This window comes from Sapajus apella, unplaced genomic scaffold (assembly GCF_009761245.1).
Source record: "Sapajus apella isolate SASKATOON/1434 unplaced genomic scaffold, GSC_monkey_1.0 scaffold14, whole genome shotgun sequence".
Lineage (NCBI taxonomy): Eukaryota > Metazoa > Chordata > Mammalia > Primates > Cebidae > Sapajus > Sapajus apella.
Window position 1 is genome coordinate 31,762,619 of NW_022436954.1, and position 18,407 is coordinate 31,781,025.

An 18,407-nucleotide genomic window follows, 5' to 3' on the forward strand; every position below is an offset into this window, starting at 1 on the left:
GAACCTATGCAGGATGTTAAGCGGAGTTTGGTTCTGGTTTTCCCACTTGCTATCTTTGTAACGCTGGGCAAATTGGTGTCCTTCTCTGTAAAGGGGCCAGAATAAAGCTATACATCATGGGCTGATTTTTAGAATGAAACAAGGCAACACAGATAAAGTGCTTCCAACCATGACTGCCAAATAGTAAATGCCAGTGGGTCTTATCATTACACAAAGGCAAAAGGCTTTAGACAGTGGATCCATTACAAGGACTCAACATGAATCCTAGTTGATTAAAAAATAACAAAAATTAAGAAACTATAGGATCCGAGGTTGCTGGTTGAAGTCTGGGTACGGGGAGGTCCCATATGATCCAAATTGCTCTTGTGACCAGGCCTTGTTAGAATTAGGGAACTTCTCAAGTTTTAATAACTTATTAAGGTAAGGAAAACAGTCAATTAAAATCCAATTGAAAAAACAAAAGCCTACCTCAGGGAAAATTATAAAAATATTTTGGTTGAGGTGCAGTTGGAAGAGTTTTCCTTAAGGAATGTTGTTTGATTTACTCCAAGTTCAAAACCACTTGAAAAAATAAATAAATAAAAATAAAAACAAAAAACAAAAAATGGCCAAGGGACCTTATGAAGCAGTCAGCTATCTTGCAATAAGTCAGTGACTAAATTCTTGTCTTTAATGAATTTCATTTATTCTTGTCCCAGGGAAGCTAGGAGCTTCGTGTTTAGTACTTTAATTGCTTTTTTCCTTCACTGTTTAAAGCCAGCTTTACAGGTGTAGACACAGAACTTACATCATACGTTCAGTGGTGTTCAAGCGGGAGGTAACACCTTACCTGAATGGCTGGTCGCTAACCTGTATGGGGTCATCTGCATTGATCTCCGCATACAACAACCAAGCCTTGGAGACTGCTCCAACCAGGTTCCCTCAGTAACCAGACTGCCTGAGGCTGTTTTTAAACTGTAAAACCCATAAAGTGAAATTTATTGCACTTTGCTGTATTTTACTAGAGTTAGAGGGTTCCGATAAAATTTACTGGTTAGATGTAAAACTCCATCAGTGAGAAAATGAACTGTTTTCTCAGGCACTCCTATTGGGCCATTTTGATTCCTGTCCTGAATCCCCAGACCTTGCTAGAAGGCTTTCCTCATTTCAGCATAATTGAGGACAGGTAAAAATAACAACTCCAGCGTTTCAGCATTGTGGTCAAGTCTGACAAGGCTAACCTGACCTGCACCCACTGGCCCCAACTGGTTCTGCTACTGCTAACATTCACCTTGAAAGACTGCACAGTTTGCCACGCTTTTTGTTCTGATGAGTGGAGTTGCAAATGGTGGTAAGAAGTCTGGCATGCTGAGGGTAGTGCTAGCTCAGGAAATGAAGATGGGAGTGGGAGGTGGGTAGGAGGGTAGTGGAGTCACCCCAGAGCTTCACAGGTCATTGGATTGGACAGGACTTTTTCATTCTGCTAGGATGTCACCTTCATGACCATGTCTCAAGAGAAGTACTGTGGCGAACTAATAAAAGACGCATTTCTTCCAAGATCTCGCCCTCTCTCATCCTCTTCAAAATGTAACAGAAAGAGAGGAAGATGGAGAGAGAGAGAGAGAGAGAGAGAGAGAGAGAGAGAGAGAGAGAGGTACAGAAAAAAAGGAAGGAAGGAAGATGGAAAGGAAGAAAGAGGGAAAGAGAGAAAAAAGAGGTAAAGGAAAACACTTTTCGAGGAAAAAGCCTAGCAATTTCTTTTTTGTTCTACATTTCCTCAACACATCTGCCCAACAGTAAATATTCACTTAAAAAGTGTGTAGGGGTGTGTGTGTGTGTGTGTGTAATGCAGTAAGGCAGTATTTCTCAAAATGTGGAATCCCTGTGCTATGCAAAATGTTTTAGGTGAGCAATGGATGAATTTATTTTAGTACTCATGATTTATTTTGACATAGATTAGAAAAATACTGGTTTTTTATTTGTCTCAGTGATGAAAAAAAATCTGTTTTTAAAAATAAACGGCTGGGCACGGTGGCTCATGCCTGTAATCCTAGTACTTTGGGAGGCCAAGGCAGTTGGATTATTAAGGTTGGGAGTTCGAGACCAGCCTGACCAACATAGGGAAACCCTGTCTGTACTAAAAATACAAAAATTAGCTGGGCCTGGTGGCATACGCCTGTAATCCCAGCCACTCAGGAGGCTGAGGCAGGAGAATCACTTGAACCCGGGAGATGGAGGTTGCAGTGAGTGGAGATCGCACCCCTTCCCTCTAGCCTGGGCAAAACAAAAACAAAACAACAACAAAAAAAACATTTAATAAAGGAAGTGCATGTAAAAAAAAAAAAAAAGGACTCATAGAATCACAGCAAAATTTCTTATGTGGTGCTGGAATGACCAAAGTTTAGAAAACATTACAGTAAAGGAACTTCAGGCATCTGGGGGAAATGAAATTGTACTGTCTTTGTTTTGTCTTGCATTTTTTATATACCTCTCCCCCATTCACACACTTTATGGGGCAGAGACACTGTTATGTGCTCTCCACACTGTTTTGTTTCCCTCTTGAGCACATGGGAAGATAGCAAGTCCTTACCCTCCCTCTCCACAATGGAGCCTTGTGATTAATTCCGGTCATTGCAACATAGGTCATTGATATGGCTGAGGGGAAGCTTGCCATTTTCAGGCTCAGCCCTTAATACATAATCTTTCATGAGTTATCTTATTTTCTGGTTATCTGATGGCTGATTGCAGAGGGCCCAGCTGAACTGGCTGCTTCTAGGAGCTTACAGTTTCCCAGGTAAAATCAACACATGAGTACCTAAGGATACCACAAGGCAGACTGATATACATGCTAAAAGAAGGTAACACAGGGATGTCAAAGGATTGCAGGGGAAGATGAAAACGTAATAAAAGCAAAGACAACAGCAGCATTTATGGAGTTCATGCTATGTGCCAGGAGTTGTGCTAGGCACTTTACTTGCACGATCCCATTTAATCCTCCCTGCAACCCAACGAAGAAAGAAAGCAACATTTAAGAGGTAGAATGACTGGCTTGGGTTCCTTTATTTCTTTTCAAGGACAGAATTTAAATACAGGAAACTTGAAAAGGAGGTCAACTTGACTAGCATACACAGCCTGATTAGCTTCAGAGATGAGAAAAAGTAGATAAGGTGAAGAGAGAAGTTGAAGATGACGCCAACATTTCTAGACAACATGCCAGGAATAAAAGGAATATGAATTTTAACCATAATACAAGTTATTTCCTAATCTCACCTATTTCTTGGTGAGAACAAATATTTCCATTTATATCATGTCGAATTTAGGATACTGATGGGCCTCTTGTTGAAAATCGTACTTAGAAATGCAAATCTGTGTATCAGAAGACAGGTCAAGCCCAGAAATAAAGATCTGGGGATCATCAGCACTCAGAAGCTAAGTATAACCAGAAAATAGGTCAAAATCATTTAGGGAGAGAGCACAGAATAAGAGGATAAGAACAGTGATAATGCTTGAAACTATCTTTTGTTTAAAGACATAGAACAATAAAGAGAAGTAATTAACAGAAACATAAAGAAACTGTCAAAGAACTAGAAAGACTCTGTATAGATTCAGTGTGATTCTCTTCAATAGCTGGCTTTGTAGTGCTCATTAAGTCTAAGGCACTCAACTAGGTTCAATGGTTGATTCTGTATCTAAGATTCCTCAATACTTTCCTCTATCCAGGAAAGCATTCTTCCTTCTGTACATATGGTAATAAAGGACTAGAAAGAGAGAAAGTATGTACAGTCAATTTCAAAGATGTTCTACCTCTGCCGCCCTTTGAGACTGGATATACACAGGAGACCACTTTGATCAAATGAATTAAAAGAGTTTAAACAAACAACTAGGCAAATCAGCAAACTTTTCCCACTGAATTTTTCTAGTTGTTTTCCTTTTTCTTTTTTTTTTTTCTTTCCTGACTTGACTAAATCTACTGTTCTGACAGCAACAACTCCAGTCCTATTCTATTCACTATTCCCAATCCTAGGTTAGAGTTGCTTTGTCATATTAAAATGAAATAGTGGAGCAATTGTTTTGGGGAGCTGAAGGATTATAGAGCTGCATTAGAGTTAGAAGGGACCTTATGGGTCATTATGCCCAGAACTGTTTGTTTGTTTATTTATTTATTTATTTATTTATTTATTTATTTATTATTTTGAGACAGAGTCTCACTCGGTCACCAGGCGCCAGGCTGGAGTGCAGTGGTGCGACCTCGGCTCACTGCAACCTCAGCCTCCCGGGTTCAGGCAATTCTCCTGCCTCAGCCTCCCCAGTAGCTGGGACTACAGGCACACGCGACCACGCTCAGCTATTTTTTTTGTATTTTTAGTAGAGACGGGGTTTCACCATGTTGGCCAGGATGGTCTCGATCTCTTGACCTCGCGATCCACCTGCCTCGGCCTCCCAAAGTGCTGGGATTACAGGCATGAGCCACTGCGCCCGGCCTAAAACTGTTTATTTTTACAGATGAGGAAAATGAGTCAGAGAAAAGCTGAGGTGATTGGATTCATATTGTCAGTGGCTGGAGGGGGCCAGACTTGGAATACAAATCTGCTTTCAAATTCAACCCTTTCTCTAACATGTCACGTTTCCCTTCCTACAATTTGTCTATAGCTGCACAGCTAGTTGCCCAGTCTCCTACAACTAATATTTCTAAATACTTCAGTTCTACAAATTCTGGTTATCAAGATAAAGAATATCCAGCCAATCCTTTAGTCAAATGATGTACCTTAATTTGAACCCAGATCATGAAACAAAAATTAGACACAACCCCCTGCAAAGAAGCCAGGATCCTACAAATGCCATAATATATTTATTTTGAACATAAGAAAACTTTCTGGATTCATAGATGGAAGATTTACCAGTAGAAGGAGGAATAGAAGAGAGGGTAACATAAAAGATCAATACTGTTTTCTTTTCATAAACTCTGAATCAGTGAAATTCTAACTTTTTTCATATTTACCCTCAGTAATTACTTTAGCAAGGGACATGATTTGTATTGACATGGTAACAACTCATGAACGTATATTATTAGAGCATGAAAGATACATTGAATCAAGTAGTGTTGAATTAAAGGGAATGGTTAAAGAAATTCACTCCTGGGCTGAGAAATTATACGTCAAGCTGTAGCCTAAAGTGAATTTTTATAGCCGAGTTATAAACCCTTGGAAATATTGAGACACTTAACTGCAGTTGGCATCTTTACGATTAGATCACCTTTAGAAAGTAGCAGATTTGCTCCAGTGGCAGATGCAGTCCCAGGAAATGAGGAAAGACTGGCTGGAAGAGAAACTGCATGCATTTTGGACCATCTAGTGAATAAAGGAAAATGATGGGCTTAGGACCAGGACAGGGAAAAGAGATGGGGCTGGGAGGCTGGGAATAGGAAACCAAGGGGATAAGGGAAGCAGGAAAATGAAAAATGTGAAAAGGGAGAGAAATTGAGACCATATGAATGTCAAAATTATGATTACAGATTAGAACCTATTAAACACTATTGAATAGAATATGAATTCATGAATCAATCCTGCTATAACTTAATTAATATATAAATGGAGAAGAAGCAGATGCTCTTTTTAATAATAGAATATCAACTAATCAATTAAGAATGAATGATGGAATTAGAAAAATCATCAATTGACCAACATGGTAGTAATAGCTGATTCAAGGAAGGATGAATATACTGGCTACAATGTGGGTAAAAGTTTGGCGAGAAACAGGATACTTAAATACCCTCAATGTTCCCATAAGACACTTGTAAATTACAAAGGGAAAATGGTAGCTTTACAGTGGAGAATCTGGCAGACATAACATTAAGGAAGATGTCAGAGCTGACTTACCAGAAACAGCAAATAGACATTACGAAACTACTGATATAATGCATTGAAGACACACATCACTTTCGGGTTGTTCCTGCCTAAAATGTGTTACTGGAGTCTGATCATGAGGAAGCCCATACTGAAGGATAAACCCTAAATGAGGAATATCCTACAAAGTAATTGGCTGGTACTCTTCAGAAATGTCAAGATCATTAAAGACAAGGAAAAATGGAGGAAATATTCCAGATTATGGGAGTCTAAAGAAACAGGAAAACTAAAATACAAGGTGTGATCTGGGATTAGATCCTGGTTGAGAAAAATTAAATTTGCTGTACATTTTCTCTGCAAATTAGATAATAGTGTTTCAATGCTAATTTTTGAATTGTAAGAATGTTACTGTGGTTGTGAAAGAAAATATCTTTATTTTTATGATTAACTATTTAGGGGTTAAGGGGTATCTTGTCTACAACTTATTTCCAAACAGCTCAGAAAATAAATTTATATTTATGGAGAAGGAGACAGCATTTGAGAGAGATGGAGAGAGAAAGTTTGATAGCAAGAGAGAGAGAGAGCATAAAGCAAATGTGGGAAAATGTTAGTGGAGCATCTAGGGAAGCTCAGCGGAGGGTATACAATTCTTTGTACTTTGTCTTTCAATCCTTTCATGTAGCTGAAATTATTTCCAAAAAGAAAGTCTTAAAGAGAAAGAATAGATGATGTTTGTAGTGGGATGAAAGTGAAAGAGAGATAAGTATTCCATATAAATAAAGAGAAATAAGAAAATAAAACATCACAAAAGGAAGAATGAATGAAGAAAATAAATGTGTCAACTCTAATAAAGAACTTTGGTTTTGTGTACTTACAAAGTCTATTTCAAAGCCCATAAATCTGGGAGCTCATAGATCCTTATGAGTTTAAGAACTCCCTGAGCTGGGCTGCAAGATATAACAGCCAGTCATGTGAGTTTTTTTCTTGGGAGATTTGCTGACTTTCTTTAGATCTGAAAAGATGGCCAACCCCCTCACCCACCTACCCACCTGATATAGTTTGGATGTGTTTCCACCCAAATCTCATGTAGAAATGTAATCCCCAGTGTTGGAGGTGGGGCCCGGTGGGAGGTGACTGGATCATGGGGGAGGATTTCTCATGAATAGTTTAGCACCATCCTCTTGGTGCTGTCCTCACAATAGTGAGTGCGTTTTCATGAGATCTGGTCTTTTAAAAGTGTGTGGCACCTCCCCACCTCTCTCTTCCTCTTGCTTTTGCCATGTGATGTGCAAGTTCCCTCTCCGCCTTCCACCATCATTGGAAGCTTCCAGAGGCCTCCCCAGAAGCAGATGTCATTATGCTTCCTGTGCAGCCTGCAGAACCGTGAGCCAATCAAACCTCTTTTCTTTATAAATTACCCAGTCTCAGATATTTCTCCATAGCAGGAAAGCATGGCCTAACACACCCTCCCTACCTCAGGTTAACAAAAGATGCCTATTTAAACACAATATGTATTAGCTGCTGAATCCACTAGACTTCTCAGTAGCCCCTTTCTTCTTCAGACTTTCCCAGGAAGAGGAGAAAGGCTCCATCCTCTCCATAACAGCTTTTCTAACCTTTGTGAAGCCAGAACGTTAAGAGATGTTTGGAAGTGTCTCTCCCTCTAGAATTTGTTAATTGGCCTAGTCCGTGTCAAAAGTAGGAAAATCAGAAGGGATGTCTTGCTCAAAACGAAAAAACTTTCTTTTGTATGGTAGAAAGCTATCCTTTTGAGGACCAGGCCTGTTTCTGTGAACATAGGAGCCTCAGAAAGGGTTTGGGGAAGATATGTACAGGGAACATGGGGCCTCTATCTCTCGGCAGTGGCTGTGGCTTCTGGGCCACAGTGATCAGGCAGTGAATGTGTCCTAAATCCTCAGGCCAAAGGAGAACATCAGTCTTCATTCAAATGCCTTCTCCCTTCCTGCTCTTCTTCACTTTCTGCAAGATCCTTCTTAAGCAAAAGTGAAATGTGTTGCCTCCTATAAATAGAAAACTCCGTAAGTGGGCAGCATCAGACATCATGTACAAACAAGTCACCAGCACTCTTTCTCTGGCTCTCTCCCATTGCTTTCTCCTGGTGTCATTTGCAGGCATGTACTCTCTACATGATAGTTCTGAGTAGTTCTGGATTTGCACAGTCCTTAACTAGGGTGACCACATATCACAGTTTGTCCAAGATAGGTCCAGTTTACATCTGTCATTTCAACATGTGTATGGATAGCAACCTCTTTCACTCTCAAAAGTGTCCTAGTTTGCATAATCATTAATTCACTATATTTTTAATTTTTATGATTTCAGAAGGAGTGGTTAAGGTGAACTCTTGTTTAAAAGTGCTGCAAAAAGTCTCTAGCCCCGCTAGTGTCACTTGTTCACCTCTGAACCAATTACCATCTCCCAGGGGATAAGGTTTTCTGATTGGTCAGCCAGTCATGTACTTATCTCTGATGTTAACAAGTCATGTCTTTGTAATTGATGGCCCTGTCAGAAAGGGAAGACTTGGTCTGGAAAAGCAAAGAGGCTAATAATTGAACATAAAATTAACATGTGACCATTATACAATACATGCCTGAAGTTCTGCTCATATTTTGTATAACTAGTTGGCTGGCTTTTTATTTCACATTTTCCCTTTTCTGCCTCTCCTCTTCTCCTTGATTTTGTATTGCCACCTCCCAGCCCGATCTCTTTTCCTTAACATGGTCCTGATTGTTATTCTGTACCTCTAGTGAGCTGTAAACTCTCAGAAATCAAAGCTTAGACTTAGATACAGATCTAAATGGTATCGAAATTGGTATAACTATAGATATAAATATAGATCCCCATCCCAGGTAGAAGGCATTTATGCCCAGAGGAAATGGTCTCCAAATGTCTTTAAAATGAATGAAGTTTAGAAAAAAAACTAAAACTAGTGTTCAGGTTGCAAAATAATTTTCATATATATCATCTAGTTTATTTCTCACAGTGATTTCATGAGATGAATATTCTTTTCATCCCTTTGTTGCACTTCTGGAAACTGAAGCGTAAGATTACATACCCTTTTTAACCAAAATAATGTAACTCAAATTCCAGTTTTATGATTTTAATTTTCATGATTTTCCCCACATCTATGAAACTGAGTGTTGACTCATTTTTCCCATTTCTTTACCCTTCTCCCCCTGCTATAAAACATAATGATTATGAAAACAAAACAAAAAACAAGGAAGGAAGAGGGAAGAGGACAAGAAAAACCATAAAATTAAAAGACGTATATTTCCATTACTCAGGTTCAGGGTAATCAATATTAAGACTCTGTTGCCTTTCTTTTTTCTTTCACTCTTTCTTTCTCTTTCTTTCTTTCTTTACTCCTTTTCTCCCTCTCTCTCTCTTTCTTTCCTCCTTTTCTCCACCTTTCTTTCTTTCTTTCATTTTCCTTTCTTTCTTTCTAAGTTGGAGTGTGGTGGCACAATCTCGGCTCACTGCAACCTCTGCCTCCAGGCTCAGCTCACTGCAACCTCTGCCTCCTCCTACCTCAGCTCACTGCAACCTCTGCCTCCTCCTATCTCAGCTTCTCCAGTAGTTGGGACTACAGGCACACACCACCACACCCAACTGATTTTTCGTAGACATGCAGTTTTACCACGTTGCCCCCGCTAGTCTCTAACTCTTGAGCTCAAGCAATCTGTCCACCTCAACCTCCCAAGGTGTTAGGATTAGAGATGTGAGCCGCCATGACTGGCCTCCTACCTTTCCTTGATGAATATGAAACATGCTGTGGACTGAATTGTGTGCCCCCAAATTGAAGTCCCAATGCCAATGTGACTATATTTGGAGGTAGAGCCTTTAAGGATGATAAAGGAAAAAACTTCAGCCAAATTAAATTTAAAGAAGTTTAATTGAGCAATGAATGATTCACAAATCAGGCAGCCTTCTGAGCCACAGCAGACTCACAGACTCCAGCGCAGCCACCTGGTGGGAGAAGATTTATGGACAGACAAAGGAAAGTGACATGCAGAAAATGGAAACAGCCGGATAGGTTACAGTTTAGTTTTTGCTTTATTTCAACATGATTACAACAATTGGCTACATTTGATTGGCCAAAACTCAGTGATTGGCACAAGTGTAGGCTATGGTTTGTTTACACCTCCACTTATTATATATAGTTCACGACATACAAGAAAACCTTTATGCCGAACTTAAAATATGTAAGGAGCCAGCTTCAGGCTAAACTTGATTTAACAAGGAGGTAGTTGAAGCTAAATGAGGTCATAAGGATGGGACCCTAATCCAATAGGACTGATGTCCTTATAAGAAGAGGAAGAAACATGGAGTGTGTGCCCTACACAGAGAAAAGGTCATGTGAGGACATAGCAAGAAGGCAGCCGTCTGCAAACCAGGAAGTGAGGCTCACCAAAGACCAATGTGGCTGGCACCTTGAGCTTGGACTTCTAATCTCCAGAACTTAAAATAAATGTCTATTGTTTAATCCACCAGTCTCTAATATCCTCTTATGGAAGCCCAAGTGAACTAACACAGAATGTATTTATTAAACAAAATTAAGATTATTCTATAGATTACATTTTGTATTTTTCCTTTTTCACACATTAAAATTTTTCCAAAAGCTAAATATTCTTTACAAGCTGATGTTTGAAATAAATGCAAGATATTTCATCACATGGATATGTCCTTGTGATACTGTAAAACATATATGTGGTCTTTGTTCCTGTTTCCTGATGTGCAGCTCCTAAAATGGTTGGAATCTCTGGGGTGATGAATGTCTTATATGCTAATAAGATGACTGGTGGCTGGGGTCCACTAGATAGCTTCAGGATGGGGGCTTGTTACTGAGAAGACCAAGAGATGATTAGAGAGTTGGAATTTTCAGCCTTAACCTCAACCTCCAACCTCTGAAGAGGAGAAAGGGGCTGAAGGTTGAGATGATCACCTATGGCCAATAACATAATCAATTATGCCTAGTAATGAAGCCTCCACAAAATCCCAAAGGACTAAGATCAGGAGTTTTCAGATAGCTGCATATGTGTAGGTGACTGGAGGGTGGTTTTCTGGAGATAGTTGGAAGCTTCATGCTCCTTCGCACATGCTTTTTCCTGTCCCTCTCATCCATCTGGCTGTTCTATCCTTTATAACAAATAGGTCAACATAAGGAAAGTGTTTCCCTTGGTTCTGTGAGGTCCTGTAGCAAATTAATCAAACCCAAGAAGGGGTTTGTGAGAACCTTGAATTCATAGCCAGTCTGTTAGAAGCAGAGGTGACAACTACCAGCTGCAATGGACATCTAAAGTGGGGGACAGACTGGTAGAATCAAGCCCTCAGCTTGTGGTATCTGATGCTAACTCCAGGTAGATAGTGTCAGAATTGACTTGAATTAGAGGACACCCAGATGGTGTCTGCTGGAAAACTGGTTGATGTGTGGAGAGATTCCCCCCACATATACACATCTGGTATCAGAAATGCTTGGTTGGTGTGAAAGAGGAGAAAACACATTTTGGCTTTTCCCTATCTCTAAATAGCTCTGGACTGTTTAACCAATCCTCTTATTGAACATTTGAGGATCATCCAATTTTCTATTATAAAAATATTACAATAAAAGTATATAAATATACATTATTAGAAACCAATATTGGACTGCAATTCTAACATTTTACTTTCAATATGTTCATACGGGTAAGGAAACATTTACCATTTTGATATAATATACCAAATTGCTTTCCAGAATTATTGTATGAAATTTCACTTCCTCATGCATTATTTCAGAATCCTTCTTTCACGGCACCCTTTCCACTTTTAAGTATTATTTTTTAAATATTTATCAAATTGGTAGATGACAATTTTTGTCTTATTTCTGTTTTAATGTACATTTGTTTCATCCTTAGTAAAAGTAAGATTTTTTTAAATGTGTCTCATGCATTTATTGGGCATTTGATTTCTTCTTTCATAAATTGTCAATATCCTTTTACCATCTTTGTAGTTGGTTGGTTTTTAATTTTTATTGATTTTTAAGCACTCTTTACATATTGTAGACAATAACTTAGTTTCTGTCTCCTTTCTTATAAAATTTTCCTTATTTTAATGTTATTTTGTAACCTCATTTTTACCCAATTAAAACCACAAGTATGTTTCCTTATAACCAGAAGGATCTGTATTTCTCTCTCCTCCTTTGAGCAGTTCTAACGTCCACAAAAGGTCTTCCATGTACTGTAAAACCTTGTTATAACTTGGTTCATTATCACACAGATTTTAGGTTAAGGTAGGTCAAGGCATGTTCCCTGAACCAAGCTTTGTTTTGTGAAAGACTGATGTTACACAGTTAACCTCTAACCTAGTCCTAATTCTGTTCTCAAACTCTAACATCATATAGAAATACTACAAGGGTTTGAAGTGTTGAGTAAGATAGGTCCAGAATTTCCAATTACTGAAAGAGGGACTCAGCCTAGCACTTTCAAAGCTTGACATGAAATAACCACCTTATTTGAAAAGTGCTGTTTTAATCTGTGTCATGGCAACAGTCAGAGTCTTTGGCCAAGATAAATAATTAACTTTCTAACGATTGCGGGGACTTTGTCTTTTGTTTTACTAAGGAACTGTGAATCTGTGCCAAACATATTTTGTGTTTCTAAATCATCCAACTGTAATATGAGAATAATATATTTTAACTTTATTGGATAAAATGGAGAAAACTATGCAAACTGGGTCAATCTTCAAGAGGCTTTTGGTAATTTTGCATAATGACATGCCAGGCTTTGTATCACAATTTGAAATTCTGAAGATTCTGCTGGTTTTGCACGCTTTTCACATATTTAAAAAATTACAGCCAGGCTTTGTTTTTTTCTGCCCTATTTATGATTGAACAGACATAATCACATTTAAAAGGAATGTTGTTTATGCAGACCACATGACAGAGAGGAGTTAAAAAAATAAAGAGGGGTGCATTACTTGGGTGTATTGCAAAGTACCTAGGTTTAGAAATTAGATTTGTGTTCAAATTTGGCAGATGCCATGAAGTCTTTGGGGAGCTCCTCTAAACCTCCCTCCTTACTTTTTATTCACGAAAGCATGTTCGTAATGATTATTTTTTTCCCATCTTAGAAGTTCATTGAGTGATAAAATTGATGTGAAAGCACTAACAGCACTCACAACCTATAGAATCTATGACAGCAAAATGTCCTCCAATAAGGTTTTCTTTAGACTGCAGGGTGCTTGAAAACAGATGGAGTCCAAGTACCATTAGGCAGGACATGTACTTCCCAACTCACCATCCTGGCCTCTTTTCATTGTCTTATCCTCTCCTGGCTTTACCCACATGACCTCTCTGGTCTCTGCAAACACTTGTGTGTGGAACCACACTGTTGTTTAAAATGCATTGTACAGACAAACGGTATGTAGGTACTTGTGTGAAAAAGCAGCCTCCTGGGTCTTTACCCAGACCTACTGAATCAGAATCTCTGGAATATGGGGCCTTGGAAGTGGTGATTTTTATTTTTATTTTATTTTTAGTTTTTGAGAGATGAGCCTTTCTCGCCCAGGCTGGAGTGCAGTAGTGCAGTGGTGCGATCTCAGCTCGGGACAACCTCCACTTCCCAGATTTAAGCAATTCTCCTCCTGCCTCAGCTTCCCAAGTAGCTGGGACTGCAGTCACGTGCCACTACGCCTAGCTGATTTTTGTATTTTTTTTTTTTTTAGGAAAGATGGGGTTTCACTATATGTTAGCTGGTTTCAAACTCCTGGCCTAAGGTGATCCGCCTGCCTTGGTCTCCCAAAGTGCTGGGATTACAGGTGTGAGCCACCACACCCGGCCACTGGTGCTTTTTAAATAAGAACCCCTGGACAAATGTGAGATGCTGTTATTTTTCATCTTTAAAAGAGCAACCATGACTCATGCACAGGGTCTTCAGGGAAATTAAAAAACACTCACTTTCATAACCATAGACAGAATACACTAGATGAAGGGTCCAGCTTGGACCCTTATCTGATTGTACATTTTTCATGAATAATATTAAATATGAGTGCTCGCTTCGGCAGCACATATACTAAAACATTAAATATGAATAGGAAGAGGCTTGGGAAAGTTGTTCAGTCATCCTCCGTTTTCTCCCCTGTAAAAGAGGGGGTTGTATTTTTAAGTTTTTCCTGCCCCAGTACCTATGACTCGATAAGCGTTCTCCATTGAGGATTGTAAGAGATTGTGTGCCCAGTCCCATGATCAATATGAGACAAATCCTGTTTGAATCTCTAGATGCATTGTTTAAAAAACATTGATTATTATTCGCTGTAATGGGCATCTGCTACTTTTGCCTTCCTTGCATCTATTCTTCCTTCTTGTGGCAATAAAATTCGAGATGGACTTTGGGGAATCATCAATCAAAGTGGGACTGTTCATTAAGGTCTTGGGGCCCATGCTTGGCCAATCAGATGTTCTCTCCTTGGATGTGGCACCTTGGATGGTGGGACTCTAGAGCAGAAAGCAGGCAAAGTTCCCACAGAGAAGGCAGCCCCATGAAGAGACCTTGCATAGCTCCTATCACAAAGGCTCAGATCCTCTATGATTCTGTCCTCCCCAAGACCAATTCTTTAGCCTGTCATTCTATTCTCTGGGCTACCACAGATCTTTTCAGTTAACTGCTTTGTTTTCACTTGTGTTAGCCAGTGACTGCTTCTGCTACTTGCAACCAAAACATTTTAATTCGTCTTCTTGCAAAAGTCTCTCAGAGCATTTCCACAGTAGCATTAGTGAAGTCTCTGGTTAGGAAAGGGACTAAGGAAAATGCACCTACAGGAGAATTTTGCCCTTCCAGCTGATGCTTTGATTTAGCCTGGCTTTATAATTCTTGTTCAACTCCCCTGATGCAGTCTGACAGTTTGAGGAGTACTGTTTCTCCATGATAAGAAAGCATTTGCCTTAGGGAGGAGGGAGAAGATTGAATGGAAGTGTTTTATATTCACTTGAACCACAATTATTTTGCTGACACAGGGCAAGGTATTAACAGGGTTTTGCTGTTGGGGAATTAAAAGCCATTTGGCCTATTCCTTGTTCAGACGTCTCTCATTTTTAATATTGTGGTTTAAATGCAGTAACATGTGGTTAAGAAAAAAATGAAAATGTGTGCCCTGACCTGTATGGATATTCAAATCCCATGGTGCTTGGGGAATATCCCAATTTGAAAGGCCTCTACCTTCAGGCTTCTAGCTGCCCTTCCTGCTGAATCTCCCTTGACCCTCTCAACCCCTCTGTCTCAGGTCGTCTATTCTGTTCTGTAGCATCTGGCCTCATCCCTTTCTGTGCATTCCAGAGAGAGTGTAAAACACTTGGAGAGTTTTAAAAATATTGATCCCTCAGCCAACCATAGAGATGCTGGTTAATTGGTGTGGGATACAGTCTGGGTATCAAGATTTATGAAACTCCCCAAGTGATTCTAATGCACATGCAAGTTTGAAAATCTGCTCTAGCAAAAGGGTTGGCAAATATGACCCATGGACCGAATCCAGTCCTCTAGTGTTTTATAAATAAAGTTTGAATGAAGTAGAGCCATGCTCATTCTTTTACAGATTGCCTATTGGTACTTTCTTGCTACATTGGCAGAGTTGAGAAGTTATGACAGAGACCTCATTGCCCACAAAGCTCACTTAAAATATTTAGTATCTGGTCCTTTTCCATGAAGGCTTTTGCAACCCTGCTCTGGAGTGGTGGTTGTCAACTTTGTACATGTGTCAGAATCACTTTGTAAGACTTGTTAAAAAGCATTACTGGGCCTTCCCTCCAGAGATATTCATTCAGCAGGTCTGAGATAGGGCTCAAGAATTTGCATTTCTTTTTCTTTTTAATGAAACACAGGCTCAAGCTCTGCTATCCATGCTGGAGTGCAGTGCCATGATCACACCTCACTGCAGCCTCCGACTCCTGGGCTCAAGAGATCCTCCTGCCTCAGCCTCCAGAGTAGGTGGGACTACATGTACATGCCACCATGCCTGGCTATTTTTTAAATTTGTTGTGTAGACATGGGGTCTTGCTATGTTGCTGAGGCCATTCTCAAACTCCTGGGCTCAAGAAGTCTTCAGGTTCACGGGGGAAGGTGACACTGTTGATATGGGAATCACACTTTGAAAACCACTACTGTAAAGCTTAGCTGCGCAAACATAATTGCTTATAAATCACTGCAGTTCTGTTACAATGAAGATTCTGATTCAGTCAGTCTGGAGCAAGTCTTGAGAGTCTGCATTTCTATCAAGCTGCTAGGTCATGCTGGTGCTGCTGGTCCATGACCACACTATGAATAGTAAGGCCTTAAACACACTTCCCATTTCTCATTTTTGTGCCTGTGTTCATCCCTCTGTTCTCTTCTTGAAATGTCTAATATTTACCCATTCTCAAGCTTTATATTTTTCTTCTGTGAGCTGATGCCCTGAGTTCTTTTAATTTCATTAGACTCCATCCATGCCTTTTATATGGCATCTTCCACCTTTTTACCTTCTATCTGTTCCACTAGACAGAAATCACCTTGGCAAGTGTTTTGGACATCACAAGAGGACATATTAGAAACACATAAAGAAGAGGATCACAGGCAATTTGACCGGTGGCATTCTTACATATTTTTTCCTCCTCATTTTCAAGAAGGTAGCAAAACCTTAGGATTCCTTTGTCCCAAGAAAATTTGTTACACATTGGAAAGCTAAAGCTGCTTAGAGTCAAGAATGAGTCCTATCTCATATAAAAGCCTAAAATCATCCCAGAGAGAAATGGAGAGAAAAGGGCTCCTGGAGAACATGCAAAGGTAGAGACAGGACTTTTCTCTCCCAGACCGGGAAGGGAGGCAGAAGTCACTGACCCATGTCCTGGTTTTGGCAGCAATCAGGGTGGTGGCAGCAACTCAGAGAGGATCAGTTGTGTGCTGTGGCCCTGGAGAGATTGGATGATGGGCACTGAGTTTCTCAGGCTTGGAAAGTCTTCCTGTGCCACAAGTGGTATGGAAGCCAAGAAATACATGACTTTGAGAGACAACAGGGGTTTGACCACTGCTGTTGTCCGTACTGACTATAGATGCTTAGAGAGATTGCATCTCTCCTCTACATTCCTGGTATCATATAAGCTTCTCAGATTCTTTAAAAATCTTAAGGAAAAACCTGATATCCCACCAGTAAGAGATAAGGGAAGTTGGGATCAAATTAGAATTGATCTAAGGAAATGACACAGGTGTGATATATTTTGCAAACCTGAGTTTATGGACTAAGATCCACAGTCACACACTTTTATAAATGTTATAAAGGAAATAATAATCAGAACGGTGGCAAAGATTTATCTGTAAATATGCTTATCATGTAGTATCTAAAATACTTAAAAAGTAATTATGACACAATTTTAAAGTGAACTACTGCTAAAAATCATGTGCGAAAGAAATTTTAATGACAAAGTTGTTCTCAATTTTTGTTTAGGGCAAATAGGTTATAAAACAACATATACAGTCTGATCTCAACTTTGTTTAAATGTAATACATTTCTACAGGCTCAAAACTGCTAGAGGGATAAAATGAAATATTAATAGTGGTTATCTCTGGGTAGTGAGATTAAGGGTGATTTTTATCCCCTATATCAGAGATAAAATATATCCCTTTTATGCTAGGAAAAAATTTAAGTTTTTTTTTTTTTAAAGAGCCTTGAGTCTTAAAATTAAAAATAATTCTCATTTGGATGCCATGAGTACTGAAATCTTTATGGCATAATTAAGATGAAATCTAAATTCATGTGACATTTTGCTTTTTTACCCCTAAGGGCTTAGCTAACAAGCTTTAAAGCTACACCTGTGTGACTCACTCACCCTCTGAACATTTTCATCAAATACTGTACTACAGGCTCCTGCCTGCTCTTGTTACCATTAGTAACTCCTATCTCTAGACTATTATCTACATGGCTGTTATAGTTAGCTTCTTAAAGCATAGGGGACTCAGTGCTGAGAAGTTCAAGTCTGGTTCAAATCTTAGCTTTGCTATTGACTAGCTGTATGTCTTCATCAAAACTCAAACTTCCTCGTCTATAAAATGGGGGTGATAATAGAGCACCTAACTCAAGATTGCCATGAGAATTACCACTCTATCAAGCATTGAGTGCAGCTATGTTACTTTCACTCTCAGCTTGTAAATGACTCTTTTGTGTTTGTTTTTTTCTTACATAAAAAATGATGCTTGACTTCTAAATGAGAAATGCAACTTAAAACCAAAGTGAGATAACGTTACTTATTCAACAGATTGGTAAAGGACATGAAACAATGAGAACACTAATAAACTGCTAATAAACTCTAATAAATCACTGGTTGTTATAAATTGATACAACATCTTTAGAAACAGCTTGGCATTTTCTAATAACATAAAAATATGCAGCCTTATTGTCAACACATCAATTCTACTTCTATTTGTATGGTCTAGAGAAACTTGTATACTTGTGAATCAGTGCATGCATTGTATATGTTTACAGAAGCAATATTTTGAAATGGCATTGAATTAGAAACAACCCAAATGTTCATTGATGGAAGAATACACCAAGCTATGTGGCAAATCCATTCAA

At 39.2% G+C, this 18,407-nt stretch overlaps 1 long non-coding RNA gene across 5 annotated transcripts in view; it reads right to left on the reverse strand.

Annotated features, from left to right (window-relative positions):
- The window catches only part of LOC116555175, a 170,994-nt gene that overhangs the window by 102,487 nt on the left and 50,100 nt on the right, over positions 1 to 18,407 (reverse strand). The window contains exon 6 of one of the 5 annotated variants that reach the window (XR_004270411.1): positions 6,982 to 7,843. The exons of the other annotated variants lie outside the window; for them this stretch is intronic. This is a non-coding gene — a long non-coding RNA (uncharacterized LOC116555175). Of the gene's footprint in view, positions 1 to 6,981; positions 7,844 to 18,407 lie in introns of those variants that run through there. 5 annotated transcript variants of the gene reach the window in all.